Below are 24,172 nucleotides of genomic sequence, written 5' to 3'. Positions count from 1 at the left end.
CTCTTACGGCATGCATGAGAGGCCCTAAGATAACTTCTGATGAACTGGGAGTCCTTGGGAAAAACAGAAAAGGTGCCACAGATTCTATTTTGGGAGAAACCTCTCTTTCCTTCCTGGAACCCTAGGAATTAGAAACTGATCAATCTGTATCAAAATTTATTTTTTGTCTTCCAGCTATACTTGTGTATTGGGCCCTGTTTCTTTAAGGGTTCCACCCTGAGACCAATAATCCAATTAAGAAACTGGCAAATGAAAAATCTTTCAAATACTGGATCTTCTTTTGTCTGTCTGTGTACTTATATATGTATTGTGTATGTGATGTTTATATAAAAGTGCTCTAATTAATTGGATTAAAGAAAAAATAAGCACTTAGATAAAATATGTTTTAAGGAAAAGTAAAAGCTATAATATTTTTTAGTTCCTGTGACTTTAATCTTCGAGAAATAAAAACGATCTTAAGGATTATTGGTAAAAAATGCAAATATTGTTTGTTTTTTGTTTTTTTTCTTAAGACAGAGTCTGGCTCTGTCTCCAGGCTGGAATGCAGTGGCACGATCTTGGCTCACTGAAACCTCCGCCTCCCAGGTTCAAGGGATTCCCTGCCTCAGCCTCCCAAGTAGCTGGGACTCTAGGCACATGCCACCATGCCTGGCTAATTTTTTGTATTTTAGTAGATACAAGGTTTCACCATGTTGGCCAGGAGGGTCTCGATCTTCTGACCTCATGATCCGCCCACCTCAGCCTCCCAAAGTGCTGGGATTATAGGCATGAGCCACTGCACCTGGCCAAAAATGCAAATATTGTTAAAATGTAAATATGTGGTCTAAGTTACGCAGGTCAGATAGTAAGTTTGCTAAATGTTTTAAGGTTATAAACTGCTTCTTTAGCTTTTGAGAACTATTCTGCACCTTGGCTGCTTCACAATTGGTAAGGCCTGGGGAGGTATGGAGTTAACAACACCCTTAACTATGCTGGAAGGAGTCACATTTCATTGGCACCTAGTGCATAATTAAAACAACTTACCAGATTTTACATTAAAGTTAAAAATTGCTAAGAGTTATCATTATGACATGTAATTGAGACCACTGAAAATGGATTCACCTGCAAGATATGTAAGAATAGTAAAATGCATTTTTAGTAAAAGATTATAAGAATGCATGGAAATGTAAATTTTTGCTTAAGATTAAAGGATTGTTTTAAATTAGATAAGATAAAGTTAAAGGCTTAAACAAGTTGTGGAAGGTTTCTAAAAATTAATCTTGCAAAAGAAATTCTGTGTGTGAACATAGAACAGAATAAATTTGAAATGATATTATATGTTTTTTATGTAAATTGAGCATTGAAATAAAAGGACAAGAAGGTTTCCTTAAGGTGCTAATCTGCTCTTTAGCAGAAGTTGTAAAGGGTTGTAAAAGTTTGTAAGAATCGGCTGGGCACGGTGGCTCAAGCCTGTAATCCCAGCACTTTGGGAGGCCGAGACGGGCGAATCACGAGGTCGGGAGATCGAGACCATCCTGGCTAACACAGTGAAACCCCGTCTCTACTAAAAAAAAAAAATACAAAAAACTAGCCGGGCGAGGTGGCGGGCGCCTGTAGTCCCAGCTACTCAGGAGGCTGAGGCAGGAGAATGGCATAAACCTGGGAGGCGGAGCTTGCAGTGAGATGAGATCCAGCCACTGCACTCCAGCCTGGGTGACCGAGCAAGACTCCGTCTCAAAAAAAAAAAAAAAAAAAGTTTGTAAGAATCTCACCTCATGGTCAAACTGGTTAAGATTAGATAGAATGACAGAATTGTTTATAAGTTTTCATTAGAAAATTCGGGTTGGCATTAAGAGTAAACTAATGTAAGGGTAAAATTTGGCTTTCTTGCCCTTGTACAAGATTTTCATGTGATAACAAAGGGAAATGAAAGATTTTTGTTTGCCTTGTGAATAGACTGCCAAGGAAAAGAGAAGACAGGAGACAAACCGGAAAGCTAAGTCTTCCCTCTTAATGAGTAAAGGTTTTTGCCTTGTTTTGAAATTTTTGAATCATCATTTTGGCAAAATAAATAATTTATGGTAATCTGGAGTTCTGTTTCATAATATCAAGTGCTTCAAACCTCTAACATATTTAACAGGTTTCCCAAAATCAAATTTCAGTTTCAGAATTATATTTCCTGACCACTAGCTTTTGCATGTTACAGAGGGCCCCTATTGCATCCAAAAGAGAGGTAAATAGGATTATTTGACATATTTAAGTATGTGGGATTGCCAAAATGATGCTTCATCTTCATCAGGTTATATTTCAGTGAATAGTATTAATATATGTTTTAAAATTGTATGGGATTTCTAAAATTCTAATGTCTGAGCATATGCTATCAATCATAATTAAGATTATTATGGTAAGTTATTATAAACCACAGAGATAATCAAATTTCTTTATCAATTGTGTTTTTAACTGTAACTACCCTGGGCATTTTGTTATTCAAAGACAATTGTCTTGTTTTGATCCTCTTCAAAAGATGGTTTATTATCAGTTATAGAACTTTGACAGGTGCTCTCAAATGCAGGTTTCTGATGACTTTGGAGATTGTGACATTTGAATGGTGGAAAAATGTATAGGACTCATGGAGAGTTAAAATGTTCATGAATATCAAGCAGAACAAGAGTTAATGGAATGGACTGAACTAATAGAAAGCTGAAGTAACCTTTTATTAACTATTGCTTAAAACATTGCTGATCCTTGTTTTGTTTTTCAGAGTTAAAGAAACTTTTATTTTGAGCTATTTACAGTCTTTAATAATTGAGTAAGTTATACTCCTGTGAACAAAATTTGGAGCATGTCTGTTTCTCTCTGCCTGGTTCCTCTAGAATTTGGAAACTATTTGTGAGTATTCTTAACTTATAGCAATATGGTTATTTGCATCAGGGCAATAAGAGTCCATTTTCTTTTGCAACAGGATGCAATTGGAGAAGCTGGTTGTTTTACCAAGACATTGGCTGGAAGGGTATGCTTTCTTTTAAGGAATCAAGCTCAACTTGCAGAGCTGATAAAAGCTCCTTGGGAAAACTGGCCTCATACCTTGTCTACACAGTCCCCATACAGGGTTCCCACCTTGTATGGCAAGTAAAGAATGTCACTTTCTAACAGGCCCAGGAACCCCATATTCTTGGGACCTCAAGAATAAAGGATTTTTTTTTACCCAACTCATAGGTATTTGGGGTACAAACCCGTGGCTAGGCTCGACTTTAAAAGGTCTTATCTGAGATTCCTTGTGGAACAGAGTTCCATCAAAGCCAATTTGAAAAATTGTATGTAAAAATAATAATTCTTGCTGTACTTTATGCAAATAAGAAGGCCAAATATAAGACTAAAGTTTATTTTGCAAACAACTCAGTCCTATCTTGATTTGTTTTTAACAAAAATGAGGAATGGAGAGAAATTATGTCTCAAACCTTATCATACATCTGTCATTAAATTCTAGACCAATTAGTTGTTTCAAAGGTTTTTTTTGCCTACATTTTAGACTAACCCTGCTTATTCCTGTGAATCAACTAGTGATCTCCTTCTGCAGCTCAGAAGAAAAAAAAGGGATGGATAATGTAAAAATCTAGATCAATATTCCAGTTCTGGGCAATTATCCTGCAAATCCTGCCAAGTGATAGGAGTAAATAGGGTGCCCATAACCTGGAGGTTTCCTTTTTGGGAAAATAAGACCAAGGGAGCTAACAAAAGCCAAACCCCATGCACCCAAATCTTAGCAGATAACTATAGCCACCTGTTATCTGGACATGCTGGGAGCCTTGGAATTTTTGAGCTACCTTTACCCCCCAGCCTTTTGTCTCATTTTGATACATGTCTTCTAATAACCCAGTTTGTCTCTTCTCGTTTTCAGACCATCAAAAGTTCATGCAACTGGAGGCTCAGTTGATGGCCCATTTTTTTACTGGAGATCCTTAGACAAACTTCTGAGGGAAATCTGACTGCCATCTTCTGAAAACAGTGCTCCCTGTCAGCAGGAAGCAGTTAAGATCGATCTTCATTCCTATTCTAAGGGCAGTTAGTCATACTTCTCCAGAGGGTGGAATGATTGATAGAAGCAGAAGGCAGACAAACGTCTAGGCAGACAGGGAAGGGCCCCTGGCCTAAAACCTCACCTTCAAGTCTAAAACAGCCTGAAGGCTGAAAAACTGGACTGCGAGTCCCAGATGAAACCTGTGACCCAGAGGGAAAACTTCTGCCCCTGTTTGCCCACCCTTTCCCAATTGATTCTTTCTGAAGAATGCCTTTTAATCAATCGAATGCTGCCTTTTCCAATACTACCTTTGGCTTGCCTGGGCATTCCTGCATGTACGTTGGGGGATGAGGTGGGGCCACCAGGAATTCATGCCTTATTCAGGGGAGAAGCCTGGCCTCATAAGCTCATGTGTGGTGGTCCTGGTATTCAATTATGAGGGAGAAACCTGCTTGGAGAACCCCTCTCTTTGCTGAGAGCTTTCCTTTCACTTAATAAATTCCTCCCTCCTCACTCTTCAATGTGCTCGTATGCCTAATTTTTCCTGGTATTGAGACAACAACTTGGATTTCCTGGTATTGAGACAAGAATTAATTAAATACCAAGAAGGTACAAGTCAGCCAGTACCGAAATTGTTAAGATATGCAGTTTAAAGGAACTCCATGATCCAAGTCAACATATGATAGCGCATTGCTATAATACTATAGTAAACGGTGCTGTGTACCTGAATTAAAGAAATAAAATTTGTATTTAAAAGACTATAAATGGCTGGGTGCAGTGGCTCACGCCTATAATCCAACCACTTTGGGAGGCCGAGGCAGCAGATCACCAGAGGTCAGGAGTTCAAGACCAGCCTGGTCAACTTGGTGAAACCCTGTCTCTACCAAAAAATACAAAATTTAGCTGGGTGTGGTGACACACACCTGTAATCCCAATTACTTGGGAGGCTGAGGCAGGAGAATTGCTTGAATCCAGGAGGAAGAGGTTGCAGTGAGCCGAGATCGTGCCACTACACTCCAGCCTGGGCGACAGAATGAGACCCTGTCTCAAAAAATAAAATAAAAATAAAAGACTATAAATCAAATTTTAAGCATGGACTCATGGAGAGCCTGGGTGGCTGCCTGGTCCTTCCTGAGTCCTTAATGTTTTCATTATAAAAAGCACTGCACTCCATGGCTCATGATGGAAGAGATAAAATAATTCAAATAATGAAAAAATATATACATTGGTGTGGTGACTGTTCTAAAATTGCTAAAATAGTTTATGACCAATGTTTGGTTTATCAAATTTAGAATCCTGGGAAGACAATCAAAACTTTAGGTATGGGCTGTTTGGACATTTATAGTGGTCTTCTTTATCTTTCCCTTCCTTCCTTCCTTCCTTCCTTCCTTCCTTCCTTCCTTCCTTCCTTCCTTCCTTCCTTTCTTCCTTCCTCCCTCTTTCTCTTTTTCTTTCTCTCTTTCTTTCATCTGTCTCATTCTGTTGTTCAGGTTGAAGTGCAATGGTCTTGGCTTACTGCAACCTCTGCCTTCCGGGTTCAAATGATTTTTATGCCTCAGCCTTCTGGGTAGCTGGAACTATAGGTGTGTACCACCACACCTGAATAATGTTGGCATTTTTAGTAGAGACAGGATTTTGTGATGTTGGCCAGGTTGGTCTTGAACTCCTGTTCTCAAGTGATCTGCCCACCGCAGCCTCCCAAAGTGCTGGGATTACAGGCGTGAGCCACTGCGCCTACCCTCAGTTGCCATTTTCAGTGCCTGTTTTCTGGTTGTTTAGAAGTTTTCCCATGCAGGAAGCCAATTCTATAACAGTAGCTAAAATGTTATTAGAAAATGTGTTTTCCTCATGGGGGATTCTCGGAGAGATCTCTAGGGATGAAGGTACTTGTTTCATTGGACAAGTTGTAAAACAGTTAAATTATTACAGATTTAGTAGCCTTAGGTGAAGCCAATGAATTGACTGGATTGCCTTGATATTGCAGATTGATTAAAGGTATTGCAGATTAATAAAAGTAAGATGCATTTACAGTGGAGAATGTAAGTTGACCCCCTTATAAAAGAGTCCTAAACTCGCATATGACTAAATGATGCAAGCCTTTGATGCATCATGTCAAAGTGTGTTTTCACCAGGTGAAGGAAGCTTTTCAGAATGCACTGGCCAAGAGCAATCAAATCCTTCATGATCTAGAATCCAGAGATTTGGTTTTCTGGAAATGGTAGTAAAGAAAGACTGCCTTTGCCACTCAATCTGCAGCCAAACTTTGGGACTTTGATACTTGAATCCATATCTCACAACTTAAAAAGGGTCCCTCCAGACTCTTGGAACTGTATACCCATTAGAAACCTTAAGGTAAAGCTAACCAGGGAAGTTTCTCCCCAGAAGCAGATGGTATCCTAGACATAAGCAGCTTCCCCAAGATCACAAATCAAACTTTCTCTATCATCATGAAACTCTTACTTTTCTTAATCTTTCCTTACGTATGCCTACCTCTTGAACTTGGCAGGATAGATCTTTACATGACCTAAGGGATCCTTTAGTTAACCTGGTGGATAATGTTAGCAACATTCCTAACATAACTGTTGTTCAAACTGTACTAGTAGTAAAACTTCTAAACCCACTTCCTCTCACTCCCTGTTTTAATTTAATCCAGTAATGGGATACAAGAACAATGACCAATGAGTATATCACAAGACAGGTTTGCACCAAAGCCCAAATGGAGTTTCTTGCAAACTGACTTGTGTGTCAGGATATTATAACACTCTTTCAACCCATAACTCTGCCTCAGGCCCTTGGTTTGAAATTCCTAATTTCACCATTCCAGGTAATGTATCCATGAACAATAGAACTGGAAAAGGGGCCTTGTGTCTATCCGTGGAGTATACTTTTATTTATGGAGGATTTTGCAGCCAACTTTACACATGGGCAACCTTATGCCTTTGATGGATTGAGCATGAAGGGCCAATGTTAGATTTATTTTCCAAGGCTTGGAGTAAATATAAATGAGGCAATAATTTGAAATATATTCCTGACTGAGCATGTTGGCTCACATCTGTAATTCCAACACTTTGGGAGGCCGAGGTGGGAGGATCACTTGAGCCTAGGAGTTCGAGATCATTGTATCGAGACCCTGTCTCTACAAAAATATTTTAAAATCTTAGCTGGGCATGGTGGTGCATGTCTGTACTCCCAGCCACTTGGGAGACTGAGGTAGGGAGGATTGTTTGAGCCTGGGAGGTTGAGCAAGACCCTGTCTTGAAAGAAAGAAGAAAGAAAGAAAGAAAGAAAGAAAGAAAGAAAGAAAGAAAGAAAGAAAGAAAGAAAGAAATTAATTCCTTATAATCATCTCTATAGCAGATTCTATTGCAAAGGCTATGGTTGCATAACAGATTTCTTTAAATTCTCTTGCTAAGGTTGTACTAGATAATAGAATTGCTCTAGATTCGCTACTGGCTGAATAGGGAGAAATTGTGCAGTTGCTGACACTTTTTGCACATGGATGAATATACTGGGTATTATAGAGACGTATTTGCAGAGGATTAATGAACAGGCTGCTGGGTTAAAATAGGTATACTCTTCATCTGGCTTATTCTTTGATCTATTTGATTTTTGCTTGTTTAGTTCATGGAGACCCTAGCTAAGGAGTGTACTGCAAACTGTTGGTATTATCCTCCCGATGACAGTGGTCTCCTTGGTGCACTGTATTCTCTCAAAAGTTTTAAATGTTTGTTAACATGCAGTCATTTGTAGAATGTCAGATTGTTACTCTTTGACTAGAATGACAAAACTCAAAGAAATGCGTGATCATGAGGATACCATAACCTATGAATGACATGCTGAGACAAGAAACCCAAATGATGGTAATTGAAAGTGGTGCTCTAAAACCTTAGATTTTGGTCATGCTCTGACCTAGGAGAGAACCCAAGCAAAAGAAGGGAATTGTTAAATAAATGTATTGTTTTGCATTGAGCTCCTGTCACTTGCACAGCTGGTTTCTGGACCAGGTTGTACCCAAGGCATTCCACTCTGTATGCTTCCTGCCTTTGCACCTGCCACCAGAGTCAATGGAGAAGCTACACTGTCTTCAAGCTTGTGTGATCTGATCTCTGTAGCAAATGTATGGGCCATTTCCTGCTCGAGTCCCTGAGAATTCAACCATTCCAGAAAGCACTTCTAGTTGGAAACAGACAGGAATCAATGTAAGAATTCAACTTCAAGTTCAAAAAGCAGTCCCCTAGGTTACAGAGCAAGTGTATGCGGGATTGCAGCCTCCTTTTCAGCATGAACATGTTCGTACCAACCCAGACCAGGACTGCTGCCCACTGCAGGTCACCATCCTCAATTTCATTTTTATTCCAATTGCCATGAGAATAATATTTACCCTGTTTACTATCAGTGTGGGCAAGGCCAGTCAGCATCATCAAGACTGGTATTCCAAGGTTTTCCTGTTCATGGTGATGGGAAACTGCACAGTGAACAGGGTGGGCCAGTCATCCTGGACCCAGTGCACAGCATTTGACTCTTTGGTGGGATCCTCAGTAGCCATCCTCTCTGAGACCATAGTTACTGCTTTTCATCCCTTGGGGGCAGCCCTGAGTCTAGTCCAGTGGTAATCAGATTCCAGCTTGGAAGGGGCGGCTGGATTGTATATTTGGTTAGTAGTGCACATGCTCTTCAGATTCCTGGGGCTCCCTTTAGAGGAGGGAGAAGTGTTGAATCAGGAGGAAGAACAACTCTGGTTTATAAACATATTTTAATGTAAAAATTTGCATTTGAATGGAGCAGTCCTGTTTTCTGTGTCAAAAACCCATTTGGCGTTATTGAGTTTGTTGTTCTTTATTCTTTTATCTCAGTGAAAACTGTTGATCTTGTTCTAGGAAAAAATTAAACTCTTGAAGTTTCCCCCCTAAAAATTTTCTTTTAACAAATAGAATACTAGTATCTAGGTCTTATTGTTACAGGAAAGGGTCCTGATTTAGACCCCAAGAGAGGGTTCTTGGATCTTGCACAAGAAAGAATTCAGGGAAGCCCATAGCATAAAATGAAAGCAAGTTTATTAAGAAAGTAAAGGAATAAGGCCGGGCGCGGTGGCTCACACCTGTAATCCCAGCACTTTGGGAGGCCTAGGCGGGCGGATCACCTGAGATCGGAAGTTTGAGACCAGCCTGACCAACATGGAGAAACCCCGTCTCTGCTAAAAATACAAAATTAGCCAGACGTGGTGGAACATACCTGTAATCCCAGGTATTCAGGAGGCGGAGGCAGGAGAATCGCTAGAACTTTGGAGGCGGAGGTTGCGGTGAGCCGAGATCATGCTATTGCACTCCGGCCTGGGCAAAAAGAGTGAAACTCCATCACAAATTTAAAAAGTAAAGGAATAAAAGAATGGCTACTCCTTAGATAGAGCAGCCCTAAGGGCTGCTGGTTGCCCATTTTTATGGTTATTTCTTGATTACATGCTAAACAAGGGATGGATTATTCATGCCTCCCCTTTTAGACTATATAGGGTAACTTCCTGACAGTGTGATGGCATTTGTACACTGTCATGGCATTGATGGGAACATACCAGTGAGGACGACCAGAGGTCACTGTTATTGCCATCTTAGTTTTGTTGGGTTTTGGCTGGCTTCTTTACTGCAACCTGTTTTATCAGCAAGGTCTTTATGACCTGTATCTTGTGCTGATCTCTTATCTCATCCTGTGACTTAGAATGCCTAACAGTCTGGGAATGCAGCCCCATAGGGTTTTAGTTTCATTTTACCCAGTCCCTACTCAAGATGGAGTTTCTCTGGTTCAAATGCCTCTGTCATTATGTCTCAAAGAAGGAAGTCTGAATCCCCCAGGTTGAAGACAGCAAATGATTGACTGATACTAATACAAATACCAGTAGATTTAACTATTGTTTTTATTAGAATTGTGATTGTTTTTGTTAGTGCTCTGGATTCAAAATTTTGTAGGTTTTCAGATGTCTGCCCCTAACCAATTTCCACCATAGACTCTGTTATTTTAGTGCACAGTCTTGCAATATGTGAGTTTTGTAGGAATGCATATAAGATGTTACACCAGAAAGATGTTACACCAGAAATACCTGTGCTTGTTTATGTGTCCTGGAACAGTATGTCTGAGACTTTACTATGCATATGAATCACCTGGAGTTATTTCTAAAATGTAGATTTTGATTCAGTAGGTCGGGGTGGGGCCTGAGATTGTGCATTTCTAAAAAACTTCCAATCAATGTCCATGCTACTCATCTAAGAACTACATTTGAACAGCAGAGTCTTGGAATAGACTGTGAATTTGAGAACAAGGGTTGTGCCTTATTGGTCTAATATCATCAGTGCCTTTTGTATATGCCTGTTAAATGAATGATCACTGACTCATCATTATGCACCCATCTCTACTGCCTGCAGGAACCACAGACAAGTAGATCATGCACCCACATCCCCACCCAAACTCATTCTTCACCACATTCCCTTCCTCACTGATGAGTTTAAGGCTGGTGTAGTGGCCCCAGCACAGCAGGAATAAGAGGACTGGAATCTTGGAATCATGGTGCTGGTGGGAGTGTAGCAGTAAGGATGACCAGAGGTCACTCTCATGGCCATCTTGGTTTTGGTGGGTTTAAGCCAGCTTATCTACTGCAAGCTGTTTTATCAGCAAGGGAAAGACCCGTATCTTGTGCCGACCTCCTATCTCAACCTGTGACTTAGCATGCCTAACCATCTGGGAATGCAGGCCAGTAGGTTTCAGCCTTATTTTACCCAGTTCCTATTCAAGATGGAGTTGCTCTGGTTCAAATGCCTCTGACACTTTGACCAACTCTGATTTTATAGGTAAGGGAGTGGAGGCTTATACAATTACATTAACTTGCCCAAGATCATGTAGCCAGTAAAGGCATGGAGCTGGCATTCAAATCCAAGTCTATCTCATTCTAGTCATTAGCACTCTATTCTCTGCTACCCTGTAGGATGGATTTTGAACATCCACCAGTGGGGGTAGAATTTGGGCAGACACTGAAACAAAGCCTAAGTCAGTTCAGGTGTTTTCTCTGAAGTTATGGATGAGCCTCTTTAGGGTGTACTGTTTTAATCCACACTTCTACCTAAGGCTTTATAGCCACCCAACAATACATTACAAGTCTTTCTTTTGAATACTAATTTTGCAATTTTTTTTTGCACAAATGACATGAAAATAGGCCCATTCTGTGCAGTTTAAAAAAAATACTTGGGGTTGGGTGTGGTGGCTCACACCTGTAATACCAGCATTTTGGGAGGCCAAGGTGAGTGGATCACTTGAGATCAGGAGTTTGAGACCAGCCCGGCCAACATGGTGAAACCCTGTCTCTACTAAAAATTAGCCGGGCATGGTGGAGGGCACCTGTAATCCCAGCTACTTGGGAGGCTGAGGCAGGAGAATCACTTGAACGTGGGAGGTGGAGGTTGCAGTGAGCCGAAGTCATGCCACTGCACTCCAGCCTGGGCCACAGAGTGAGACTCCATCTCAAAAAACAAAACAAAGCAAAACTTGAAAATACTTGGTATATTAGTTTGCTAGGGTTTTCATAACAAACGACCATAGACTAGATGGCCTAAACAGCAAAAATATGTTTTTTACAGTTATGGAGGCTAGACGTCCTAGATCAAGATGCTGGCAGGATTGTTTTTTTCTGAGGTCTTTCTCCTTGGCTTGCAGATGGCTGTCTTCTTCCCATGTCTTCACATGGACTTTCCTCTGTGTCCTAACCTCTTCTTATGACGCCAGTCATATTAGATTAGGTCTCACACTAATGACCTCATTTTAGCCTCATTACCTTTTTAAAGACTCTGTCTCCAAGTACAGTCACATTCTGAGGTACTGGGGATTAGGACTTCAACTTGTGAATTGAGGACCTGGTGACCTATTCAGCCTGTCACACTTGGATCAGCAAGGCACCCCTTGAGAATAATCCTGGATACAGAAGACAGATCTTCAATTTCTAATTCAAATTTAACAATCACATGTGTTTTATACCTGATTTCTAATAATGGTTATTCAAAATCGTTATTCTAATTTTTCGTCCTTTTAGAAAATAAATGTATTCATGCTGAATGCAAGGTTTTTTAGGAATTGTAGTCTACAATGTGCAAGAACGCAGGCCAAGGACTGTAAACACAAAAAAATAGGAAGCAATATGCCCTCAGCATTACACTGCCTAGAAAGTAGATCTCTTATCTTAAAAATCATTTCAAATCAGACAACCTATAGAATGGGAGAAGATATTCACAAACCATGTGTCTGACAAAGGCCTAATCTAACAAATCAACAAGTAAAACACAAATAACCCCATTAAAAATGGGCAAAGGCTATGTCTCAAAAGAAGACATACAAGTGGCCAACAAACATATGAAGAAATGTTCAGCATCATTAGTCATTAAAGAAATGCAAATCAAAACCACAGCTAGATATCAGCTCACACCAGTCAGAATGGCTATTATTAAAAAACCAAAACACAACATGCTGGTGAGGCTGTGGAGAAAAGAGAATGCTTATGCACTGTTGACAGGAGTGTAAATTAGTCCAGTCACTGTGGAGAGCAGACTGGAGATTTCCCAAAGAGCTTAAAACAGAGTTACCGTTTGACTGTTTGACCATTTGTCCCAGCAGTCCCATTACTGGCTACATACCCTAAAGAAAATAAATCATCCTAACAAAAAGACACATGTTCATCACTGCAAAGACATGGAATCAACCCAGGTGCCCATCAATGGTAGATTAGATAAAGAAAATGTGGTACATATATATCATGGAATCCTACACAGCCATAAAAAAGAATAAAATTATGTCCTTTGCAGCAACTTGGGTGGAGCTGGAAACCATAATCCTAAGCAAATTAATGCAAAAACAGAAAACCAAATAGATCTGTTCTCACTTATAAGTGGGAGCTAAGCATTAAGCACACATAATCATAAATATGGGAATAATAGACACTGTGGACTACTAGAGCGGGGAGATGGAGGGGTTGGGTTAAACAACTACCTATTGGGTTTACTCATTACCAGGGTAACAATATCCATTCTACAAAAGTCAGCATCATGCAATATTTCCATGTTCCATTTACCTCTCTATTTATTCCCCAGCGCTGATCTCTGAAATTAGCTCCACTCTCACAGATCTGCACATGTAGCCCCTGCATATAAAATAAAAGTTGAAATTTTTAAAAAATCATTCCAGGTTTGATGTGGTGGCTCATGCCTGTAATCCCAGCACTTTGGGAGGCCGAGGCAGGCGCATCACTTGAGGTCAGGAGTTCAAGACCAGCCTGGCCAACATGGTGAAACCCCATCTCTAGTAAAAATACAAAAAAATTCACTGGGTGTGGTGGCAGATGCCTGTAATCCCAGCTACTCGGGAAGCTGAGGAAGGAGAATCACTTGAACCTGCGATGCGGAGTGTGCAATGAGCTAAGATCATGCCATTGCAACCTGCCTGGGCAACAAGAGTGAAATTCCATCTCAAAAAAAAAAATTTAATTTATTATTATATCTGACTACAAGAGTAATACCAACTTGTAAAAATGAAAAATTTTTAATCCATTTATAAACTAGAAGGAAAGTCTCCAGGAATCTCCCTCCCTATGGATGGCCTCCAGAGCAGTGGTTTTCTGACCAGGAACACTCTTTTAAAAAAAGAAATCATGTGAGCTTAATATGTAAAACAGATTAAAAAAAAAAAAAAAAAGCAAAGCTCATCCTTCTGGGTTCTCCCTTGGAGTTTACCTGCCTTCGATTTATCCACTGGGTGCTTTAGTAATCCAAACCCTGTAATACATACGCCACATTTTTTCCCTGATTTTCAGATAGGTAATAGTATTGGTTTATTTTTCTAATTGGATTCCTACACATCTTAGTCAAGCCAATTACATCCTTTAAGGAAAGGCAGACCTTGTGCAGTTTGGGATTATGGCGTCTATTACAGCAGCACACCGTAATGAGGGATTTGGTTTCATCAGTTGCACAGTCCCCTTGTTTTTAGATTTTCTGATACTGGGTGATGTAGTAAGTCTCAAAGAAAATCAGAAAACTTGAGCCTCTTTTAAAAAATTTTTCAACTGTGGTTAAAAAAGCACACATAAAATGTACCATCTCTATAATTTATAAGTGTAGAGTTCATTAGTGTTAAGTGTCTGCACATAGTTTGCAATAGATTTCCAGAACTTTTCCATCTTGCAGAACTGAAACTCTGTACCCATTAAAGAACTTTCCATTTTCTCCTCTTCCCAGCCCCAGGAACCCCTGCATGGGCATAGGAGACAATGTCTTACTTGTGGGGCCAAATGGGCACTCACTGCCACAAATCATATCCAAGCAACTGCCATATTGAGAAGGGAGTTGGCTGTTTCTTGTGTCTCTTTTGGGGAAGCCATTTTGAGCTCTTCTCTTCCTCCATCCTTACTCCCATCCTCCATGTCTCCTCCTTGCTCAGCTGTCAGGATGGTGGCTGTGACAGATAAAGTCCCTTATAGGTCCAAAAATGGATTGCACCTGCAGCTGAGCAGAGACATCATTGGGATGAAGCAAGGATGACTTCAGGAAGGAAGAAAACTGCATCGGTGATTGTTACTGGCCTTCTTTCTTTATAATCTTCAACATAAATGCCACTTTCCTGAGTACTCAATCTAAATTGTGTCCTTTTATCCACTTTCATGGACGAATTCTATACCTTTGCCAAATAATAGCAATCAAAATTTGACAGTTTATCTACCACTCTTTTGTGATACACTTTCTTCTCTTGGCCTCCAAGAAACCACACTAACTGGTTATCTTGCTGCTATTCTGGCTGATCCTTTTCAGTTCTTTTTGCTGGTTTCTTCTCATATCCCTGACCTCTAAATGTTGGAGTCCCCAGAACTGGATCTCTTCCCTCCATGCTTAATGCCTTGGGGGTTTCATGCAGATTCATGGCATTAAATACCATCTCTATTCTCATATCTTTCTAAAGTATATCTCCTCTGAATTTCAGACTCATTTATACCCTATAGGACATCTCTATTAGGATGTCTCAAATAGGCAACTCGCACTCAATTAAGGCCCAGACTAATTCACCCCTCCCTCTGAAACAAGCTCCTTCTCTGTGTAAGTTAATGGCAATTATATCTTTCCAATTGCTCAGGGCAAAGACCTGGGTATTATCCTTGCTTCTTTTCTTTTTCTCCGTAACCACTTTCAGTTTGCCAGCAAATCCTGTCTGCTCTACCTTCAAAATATATCTAGAATTCAACCACTTTTTACCACCCCTATTTGTCTAAGCCCCCATGGTATTTTGCCTAAATAATTGCAATGGTCTCCTCATCAGATTCTTTACTTCTGCCCTTGGCTGTCTGCAGCCTATTTTCATCACAGGTCAGAATGTTTCTCTTAGTATATATGACAGATCATGTTGCTCCTCTGCTCAAAATCCCTCAATGGTCTCCTTTGACACATCCAGGAGAAGCCAGTCCTTACTCTGATTTACTAAGCCTTACATCATCTGGTCTGTTACATTTTCTTTTCTTTTTTTTTTTTTTTGAGATGGAGTCTCGCCCTTGTCGCCCAGGCTGGAGTGCAGTGGCGCAATCTTGGCTCACTGCAACCTCTACCTCCCAGGTTCAAGTGATTCTCCTGCCTCAGCCTCCTGGGTAGCTGGGATTACAGGCATGTGCCACCACGCGTGGCTAATTTTTTGTATTTTTAGTAGAGATGGGGTTTTGCCATGTTGGCCAAGCTGATCTTGAACTCCCAGTCTCAAGTGATCCACCCATCTTGGCCTCCCAAAGTGCTGGGATTACAGGCGTGAATCACTGGGCCTGGCCTCCTCCCCAGTTTAAAATCCCCTTTCTTGCTTTTTTGTTTTTTCCTTGTCAGGTTGTATAAAGAACTTCCATACCATAGAGTTTACATAGTTGTCTTGTTTATTTTCTATCTTCCATAATAGAATGTAACCTTCCTACAAGAGAGGTTTTGATCTCTCTCATTTTATTTGTTTTATTGAGAGTATCAGCTCCAATGCTTAGTACAATGCCTGGCACATAGTTAGCTCTTAATAAATATTTGTTGAAAAACTTCCTAAACATCATAAATTTGTGTGATTAATTGATCAATGCATCTGATAATTCTCCTGGAATGTGAGCTCCTTGAGACCAGAGAGCAAGCCTGTTTTATTCACTCCTGTATCCCTAGAACTGAGCACAAGGCCTAGTGGATTAGTAGACGCTCAGTAAATAAGTATGTTTTAAAATAAATAATTCAAGATGTCAACAATGCCAGTATTGACAGAAGGAATTTATTCAAGGGAACATGGTAATGCAGCTGTTGTAGCTAGGAGGCTGCCTAAACAGTCCCCAAATTAGTCTTAGAGTAGTATGGATTTTGTTAGGAGTCATTTTTCATACATGCTTAGGGCCTGACAACTTGAAATAACACACAATAGTGTGTAGCAGTGGTGTTGCATGTGCTTGGAGTTTGAGTTCTAAAGTCAACATGTGTGATAAAACTCATGTATGGAAAAAAATTACCATTAAAAAAGTCCCTTTCATCACCCACATACAACAGATAACAGAGTTTTATGTATTCTGCGCCATCTCTCAGTAAATTCAACATAGTCAGTTTTCCCTCCAGAGTTGGAACAGATGGCCATGGCTGTTTCTTTGGTTGAGTACCAGATGAAGTAGTTGGCTTGAATTTAAGAGCCATATTGTAGGGGGGGAAATTACATATCTATGTATATATTCATCTGTATTATTTCCTTTTGCTAAGCATATAGTTGAATTCCAGCAACTTAAATGTTTGTGTACTGTAACTCCATTGTACCATTTGATCTTCAGCGTTGTCAAATCCTTTTCTTTGCTTATTATGGATCCAAGGCCTGGTAAGCGGAACGGTGTTGAAAATAACCCTGTGGGGTCTCTGCATAGTTGGCATGACCAATTAGAAGAATGTTAACCATAATGATTTTCCAAATTAGAAAAAATCCTTTCAGCTGGGTGCAGTGGCTCAAGCCTGTAATCCCAACACTTTGGGAGGCTGAGGTGGGCAGATCACTTGAGGCCAGGAGTTTGAGACCAGCCTGACCAACATGGTGAAATCCCATCTCTACTAAAAATACAAAAATTAGCCCAGTGTCGTGGCAGGCACCTGTAATCCCAGCTGCTCGGGAGGCAGAGGCATGAGAATCACTTGAACCCGGGAGGCTGATCATTTACTATGTTTGAATCATGATCATTCACTATGTTTCTTTTATTTTTTTCTTTTATTTACTTATTTATCTATTTTGAGACAGAGACTCACTCTGTTGCCCAGGCTAGAGTGCAGTGGCATGATATCTGCCCACTGCAACCTCTGCCTCTTGGGTTCAACTGATTCTCCCACCTCTGCCTCCCAAGTAGCTGGGATTACAGGTGCACACCACCATGCCTAGCTAATTTTTGTATTTTTAGTAGAGATGGGGTTTCACCATGTTGGCCAGGCTGGTGTTGAACTCCTGGCCTCAAGTGATCCACCCGACTTAGCCTCCTACAGTGCTGGGATTACAGGCCTGAGCAACTGCACCTAGCCTACTACATTTCTCTTTTGAACATGTTCTCTTCTTAGTGTCCTAGTTTCTACATTGGACAAATTCTTTGTTTCAGCCAGCTCTCAATGAAAGAACTATGACTACAGCACCATTGCTTCAGACAAGCAGCACCGGAATAGTCCAGCTTGTTCTTTTTTTTTTAAGAGACAGAGTTTCACTCTGTTACCCATGCTGGAATGCAGTGGTATAATCATGGCTCACTCTCCCAGGTTCAAGTGATCCTCCTCCTCAGCTTCACAAGTAGCTGGAACCACATGTGCACCTGAGCACGTGTGGTTAATATTTCATTTTTTTGTAGCACAAGATCCCTATGTTGCCCAGGCTGGTCTATAACTACTGGCCTCAAGCGATTCTCCTGCCTCAGCCTCTCAAAGTGCTGGGATTACAGGTGTGAGCCACTGTGCTGGTCTCTTGCTCATTTTTTTACACTTCCTCATGTGTTTCCTCATCAGCTTCTTTAAGTATCATAATTTCTTTCATGTCTTCAAAAATCATATTTAAATATTGATCATAGGCCTGGTCCATGCTGCCAATGTCTAAACCTTCTAACATTTTCCTTTCCTTTCTTTTCTATTCCCTCTTCCTCAGGAACCTGGCTTCATTGTACCACTGGTCACTGGATTTAAATTAAGGACTAAAGACTCAAGTTGGCCACTCTGGTAAAGATGAGGAAGAAGCAAGAGGGAGAAGGAGGCAGAGATGTGATAATTCTGCATCTTACATTTATATATAATGACAGTAGTTCTTGGGAACTTAAGCAGCTTTTCCTGTTACCCAACTAGAAGGTAGCAGAGCTAGAAGTTGAGCCTGGGTCAGTGAAGCTCCAAATCCCCTACTGTTTCCATTACATCACACTACTTTCCATAAGCAGCAAAATCCCATTAAACGCAGGTATTGGGTAACAATGATGGGCTGACTTTGCATGAATAGATGGAATCATAAGGAATTCACTAAATAGGTCTGCATGTGTGACTTTGGAAAGAAGGCAGACTAAATGAAGGACTTTCTTCAGATCATCAACACTGTGAATGACAAAGCTTTGCTCTGTATCATGCTGGACATTGTGGGACCATGCTAGATGTTTTGAAGAACACACAAAGCATCCTGTAAGACTGCACTCAAGGGACTTAGAGTCTAGGTGAAGGAAAAAATCAGGCATCGAGCACACTCAAACTAGATAATTAAGGTGAGTTTAAGGGACTAATTTACTTATAAAGATGCGGGTGGGCCGGGCACAGTGGCTCACGCCTATAATCGCAGCACTTCAGGAGGCTGAGGTGGGTGGATCACAAGGTCAGGAGTTCGAGACAAGCCTGGCCAATATGGTGAAACCCCTTCTCTTTTTGTATTTTGTAAATACAAAAATACAATAATTTTTGTATTTTTTGTAAAAATACAAAAATACAATAATTATTGTATTTTTTGTAAAAATACAAAAATACAATAATTTTTGTATTTTTTATAAAAATACAAAATACAATAATTTTTGTATTTTTTGTAAAAATACAAAAATACAATAATTATTGTATTTTTTGTAAAAATACAAAAATACAATAATTTTTGTATTTTTTGTAAAAATACAAAAATTAGCCAGGCGTGGTGGCTGGCTCCTGTACTCCCAGCTACTCGGGAGACTGAGGCAGGAGAATCGCTTGAACCCAGGAAGTGGAGGTTGCAGTGAGCCAAGATCGTGCCACTGCACTCCAGCCTGGGCGACAGAGCAAGACTCCGTCTCACAAACAAAAAAAAAAAAAAAAAAAAAAAGGATGTGGGTGAGGTTTAGGGAATTGGAAAAGAAAAATGCAGTACCCTGGGTTCTAGCAACAGTAGGGTTTGGTTACCCATGCCTCCAAAACATGCAGGGGAAAGGGGAAGGAACAGAGCACAGCTGCATGAAGAGGGAGGGACACACTCCTCTTTCAGGGGCTGTGATCTTCAGTAAAGAGAAGCAACCAACCCATGGTGACACATCAAGGAGGGAGCCATAGTAATAAATACCTCAATCTCACCGTCTCCACTCTTCAGTCTCCTGGTGATGCTTCCCGTTAGCTAACCCCAACCAGAAGCTAGAGGCAAGCATTGATTCCACCCGAAAAGACCAGCCCCCTAGTTACAGCAAAAAATGAGAAAAAGTAAAAATGAATCTGAAAGGGCAATTTTATAAACTTTAATTTATAGAATAAATTAAAAGGTAGCTTTATAAATTGATACACCATTTAAGTGTATTGTGAAGGTTGCAAATTACAAGAGTATTCCTGTAAATCATTTTGTGAAATATACCTTCATGCATTTTCAATTCATGGTATCCTTTATTTTGTTTTATTTTTTATTTTTTTAAGAGATGGAGCCTCGCTCTGTTGCTCAGAGTAGAGTACAGTGTCTATTCACAGGTGTAATTACAGTTCACTGCATACTTAAACTCCTGGGTCCAAGGAATCCTCCTGCCTCAGTCTTCCAAGTAGCTAGGACTACAGGCATGTGCCACTATGCCTGGCCACAGCATCATTTTAATATATCCTGATGTTGTCTTATGGGTTAGTTTCATGTAAAATTTGCCCAAATTAAATGTTGAGATAGACTGGCTTCCTGGCTTACCCAGAGTGAGAGGTGAAGTGAGCTAAAATCTTCTGAATTGAGCACATTTCAGTTGCATTGTATAAGCAACGTTTTTGCTCATTTTTTTTCCATTGCGTAACTTTATTCCACTCCCTCAGATTTTTCTCCACGCCTTTTTCCATCATGTTTTCATATCTCCCTTTCTTCCATTTTTACTCTCTCCTTCTTTCCTCCAATAAAAAGGGCTTCTTGGCTCACACCTCCATCAACAGACGCTTGGAAATAATGCACTATGGCAGGTTTTCAAATATTTTTTCTTTCCTCCCTCCAGAGAGAAAAACAAAAGGGTAAAGATGGCTTGAGGGATTGGATCAGAACATTGTTTTACTGGAATTTGCAGCTGTTTCTGGATTGCAGAAGTCACTGGAGGGAAACAATGTGCTCAGGGACTGAAGGAAATGGTTTGGCTCCAATCTGTCCAAGTCATCTGGGGAGGAATTTTTTCATTGTTACAAAGGTTGCTACTCCACAAAGATTTTGCATCTCTCTACAGAGAATGTGTGTCTGAGGAGAGGCTTGGGAAATTCACATAGGATGCGAGAAAAAAAAGGCCAACGTAAAATGCTGGTGAAAGGTAAAGTCAGAAAAATAACTGACCTTTGGTCAGGACACAGACCATTTTCTGGGTTCTGGCCTAGACGTGCAGTTCATGAAAGATTCAACCTTTATTTCTTATAGTCTAAGGGCTAGGTGAGCCAATGAGATTTTCCTTTTTTACCAAGCAGGCAAAATGAAGATGGGCTTTATATAGACAGGTGGATCCAGTAATAAATGAATGAGAGACTCATTTGGCTTCTCATTGATGAAAAGCTGGATTTATGTGCCTGAGTACTGCTGGCTCCATATCTACATGGAACAAATAAATCTGTACACACCTTTGCACTCCTATGTATGCATTAATGATACTGTTTGAAGAGGCCTCTGGAACTGTGTGTTTTCTTTCCAGGGTGCTCTTCCTGCCATGCATCCTGTCATCCCTATGGAAGGAGCCTGTAGAACACCTGCAGTTAGGCAGAGATCAGGCTAGGTGGGTAACTGCGGTCTCCTACACACCTACCAATGCTCATTCCAGCTCCTCTTGGTAGGTGTTCCTCTTTACTTTTAGGCTCACATATATTCTTCCTTATTATTATTTTTTTTAAGAAAGTTAGTGTATGACTTGAAAGCTGTCCCTGCCAAAAGATGTTGACATACCAACCCCCAGTACCTGTAAAGGTGACCTTATTTGAAAATGGGGCCTTTGCAGATGATGAAGTTAAGATGGGGTCACTAGGTCAGGCTCTAACTCAGTGTGACTGATGCCCTGATAAAAAGAGGAAATTTAGACACAGACAGACATGCACGGAGAGAGTACAACATGAAAACATAGGGAAAAGACGCCATCTACAAACCAAGGAATACCTGAGGCTACAGCAGCAAGGAGAGAGACGAGGAACAGCTTCTCCCTCACAGTCCTCAAAAGAGACCAACCCTGCCAACACTCTGATTTCAGACTTTCAGCCTCCAGAACTGTGAAGCACATTTCTGTTGTTTAAGCCACCGGTTTGTGGTACTGTGTTTTGGCAGTCTCAGGAAACAAATACAGTTACGTTTGATAAAAATCTTCTGGTACAATCTTATTTCTCTAACCACGAAACTGAAGTTCAACAAATAAAATGACTTATGCAGTTGTGGAGAAAGTTGGTGGACAGGACTCGAAATTCCCAGGTCATTCCTCTGTCTATTGCTATAACTGGTGTGATTTGGATAAATCACAACATCAGGCTTCTACCATTAGATCAAGAGGATGGAGCAGCTTCGTTTCTATCTTTTTTTTTTTTTTTTTTTTTTTTTTTTTTTTTTGAGATGGAGTCTCTCTCTGTCACCCAGGTTGGAGTGCAGTGGCTGGATCTCAGCTCACTGCAAGCTCCACCTCTCCGGTTTACGCCATTCTCCTGCCTCAGCCTCCCGAGTAGCTGGGACTATAGGCGCCAGCCACGTTCCTATCTTGAAATATAGACTTTAACGGTTTAAGGCAAGACTTTGGCATTATTAACGTTAAGTGGGTATGCTTCTCCTGTACTTTCAGTGTCAATGGGCTTTGCTTACACTCTCTGGCTCATCTTTTTGCTTTGTTTTGTTTTTGTTTTTTTAGAGTCTAGCTGTGTTACCCAGGGTGGAGTGCAGTGATGCGATCTCAGCTCACTGCAACCTCCGCCTCCCAGGTTCAAGCAATTCTCTGTCTCAGCCTCCCGAGTAGCTGGAACTACAGGCACATGCCACCATGCCTGGTTAATTTTTGTATTTTTAGTAGAGACAGGGTTTTGCCATGTTGGCCAGACTGGTCTTGAACTCCTGACCTAAGGTGACCCACCCCACTTCGGCCTCCCAAAGTACTGGGATTACAAACTTGAGCCACTGCGCCCAGCCTCACTGGCTTATCTTTTAAAAAGCCATAGGAGCTTGAAGAGATTGCTAGTCAGGTTACGTAGCCAAGTTACACCTTATATGTAAAAAGAGCTGGGGCACTTATTGGGAAAGTCAAGGACAATTTCATCTACATTGGTCATTTCTCTTACAAAAATCTAAAGTTCTGGTGAAGCTATTGGAGCTCCCTGGGCCAGGCAAAGTTGTGACAGGTGAGAGGTACAGAGTATGTGTCCTATTTGCAAGCTGTTGGTGACAGAGAGCTTCTCTGCTCCTGTGTCTTCACAGCTATAAAATAACTGGTTGTTATTTTTGGAGAAGGAAAGAACTCAGCCTGCCTGCCTGCTACGGTTTGAATATTTGTCCTCTCCAAAACTCATGTGGAAATTCAATTGCCAATGTAATGATATTGGGAAGTGGGGCCTCTAAGAGGTAATCAGGCCATGGGTGGGTTTAATGCCTTTCTAAAAGGGTTTTGGGAGTGGGTTCTCTCTCTTTTTGCTCTAGCGCTCTTCTGCCAACAACAAGTCCCCCACCCCATTCCCCAGAGAATGCAGCATTCAAGGTGCCATCTTGGAACCAGAGACTGGGTCTGACCTGCTGGTGCCTTGACCTTGGACTTCCCAGCCTCCAGAATTGTAAGAAACAAATTTCTCTTCTTTATAAATTACCCAGTCTTAGGTATTCTGTCATAGCAACACAAAACAGACTAAAATATTGCCTCATTTTTCTCCGGCTTCTCCTGGGGCCGAACACACTGCCTGGCACTGCCCTTTCAGTGCGGTGGACATGTTAGGGCCCGCTAAGCTCTCCACACCCGACTCCCTTTCGATCCTTAGCTGGCGTTTTCAAGGGTCAGTCTCCAAGCTTCCATCTGATATGGCGGGGGAGGCAGGGCTGGGAAGTCAGTCCTTTTGCTTCCTCTCTTTCTTTGGATGCTAGCAGGGCTCACACTTCACACACATTTCCTATAGGTTTCTCTGCTCACTGCTGCCAAGTAGCTGCTCCATGCTACTTGGAGGAGTGATTAGTACAGTCATTCCTCAGTATTCATGGGGGATTGGTTCCAGGACCCCCTGTGAATACCAAAATTCACAGATGCTCAAGTCCCTGATCTAAAGTGGCAAGTCCTTGCATATAACCTATGCACATCCTCCTTATACTTTGTTTTTTGTCTTTTGTTTTGAGAGCTCACTGCAACCTCCATCTTCCAGGTTCAAGTGATTCTCGTGCCTCAGCCTCCCAAGTAGCTGGGACTATAGGCATGTGCCATCACGCCCAGCTAATTTTTTGTATTTTTAGTAGAGATGGGGTTTCACCATGTTGGCCAGGCTGGTCTCAAACTCCCAACCTCAGGTAATCCACCCATCTCGGCCTCCCAAAATGCTGGGATTACAGGTGTGAGCAACCACCCCTAACCACTCCTGCATACCTTAAATCATCTCTAGAATACTTGTAATAGCTTATACAATGTAAGTGCTATGTAAATTGTTGTACTGTATTGTTTAGAGAATAACGAAAAGGAAAAAGTCTGCACATGTCGATATGAACACAACCATCCATTTA

General features: G+C 40.9%; 1 pseudogene; it reads left to right on the top strand.

The window, feature by feature from the left end:
* The first annotated feature begins 5,819 nt into the window (after window positions 1-5,819).
* Window positions 5,820-8,560, top strand: LOC114679681 (transmembrane protein 183 pseudogene; annotated as a pseudogene).
* Window positions 8,561-24,172: the final 15,612 nt, after the last annotated feature.

Source organism: Macaca mulatta, chromosome 7 (assembly GCF_049350105.2).
Source record: "Macaca mulatta isolate MMU2019108-1 chromosome 7, T2T-MMU8v2.0, whole genome shotgun sequence".
Classification (NCBI taxonomy): Eukaryota; Metazoa; Chordata; class Mammalia; order Primates; family Cercopithecidae; genus Macaca; species Macaca mulatta.
Note: the sequence above shows the minus strand (reverse complement) of the source record. Positions and strands in the feature narration are given on the sequence as shown.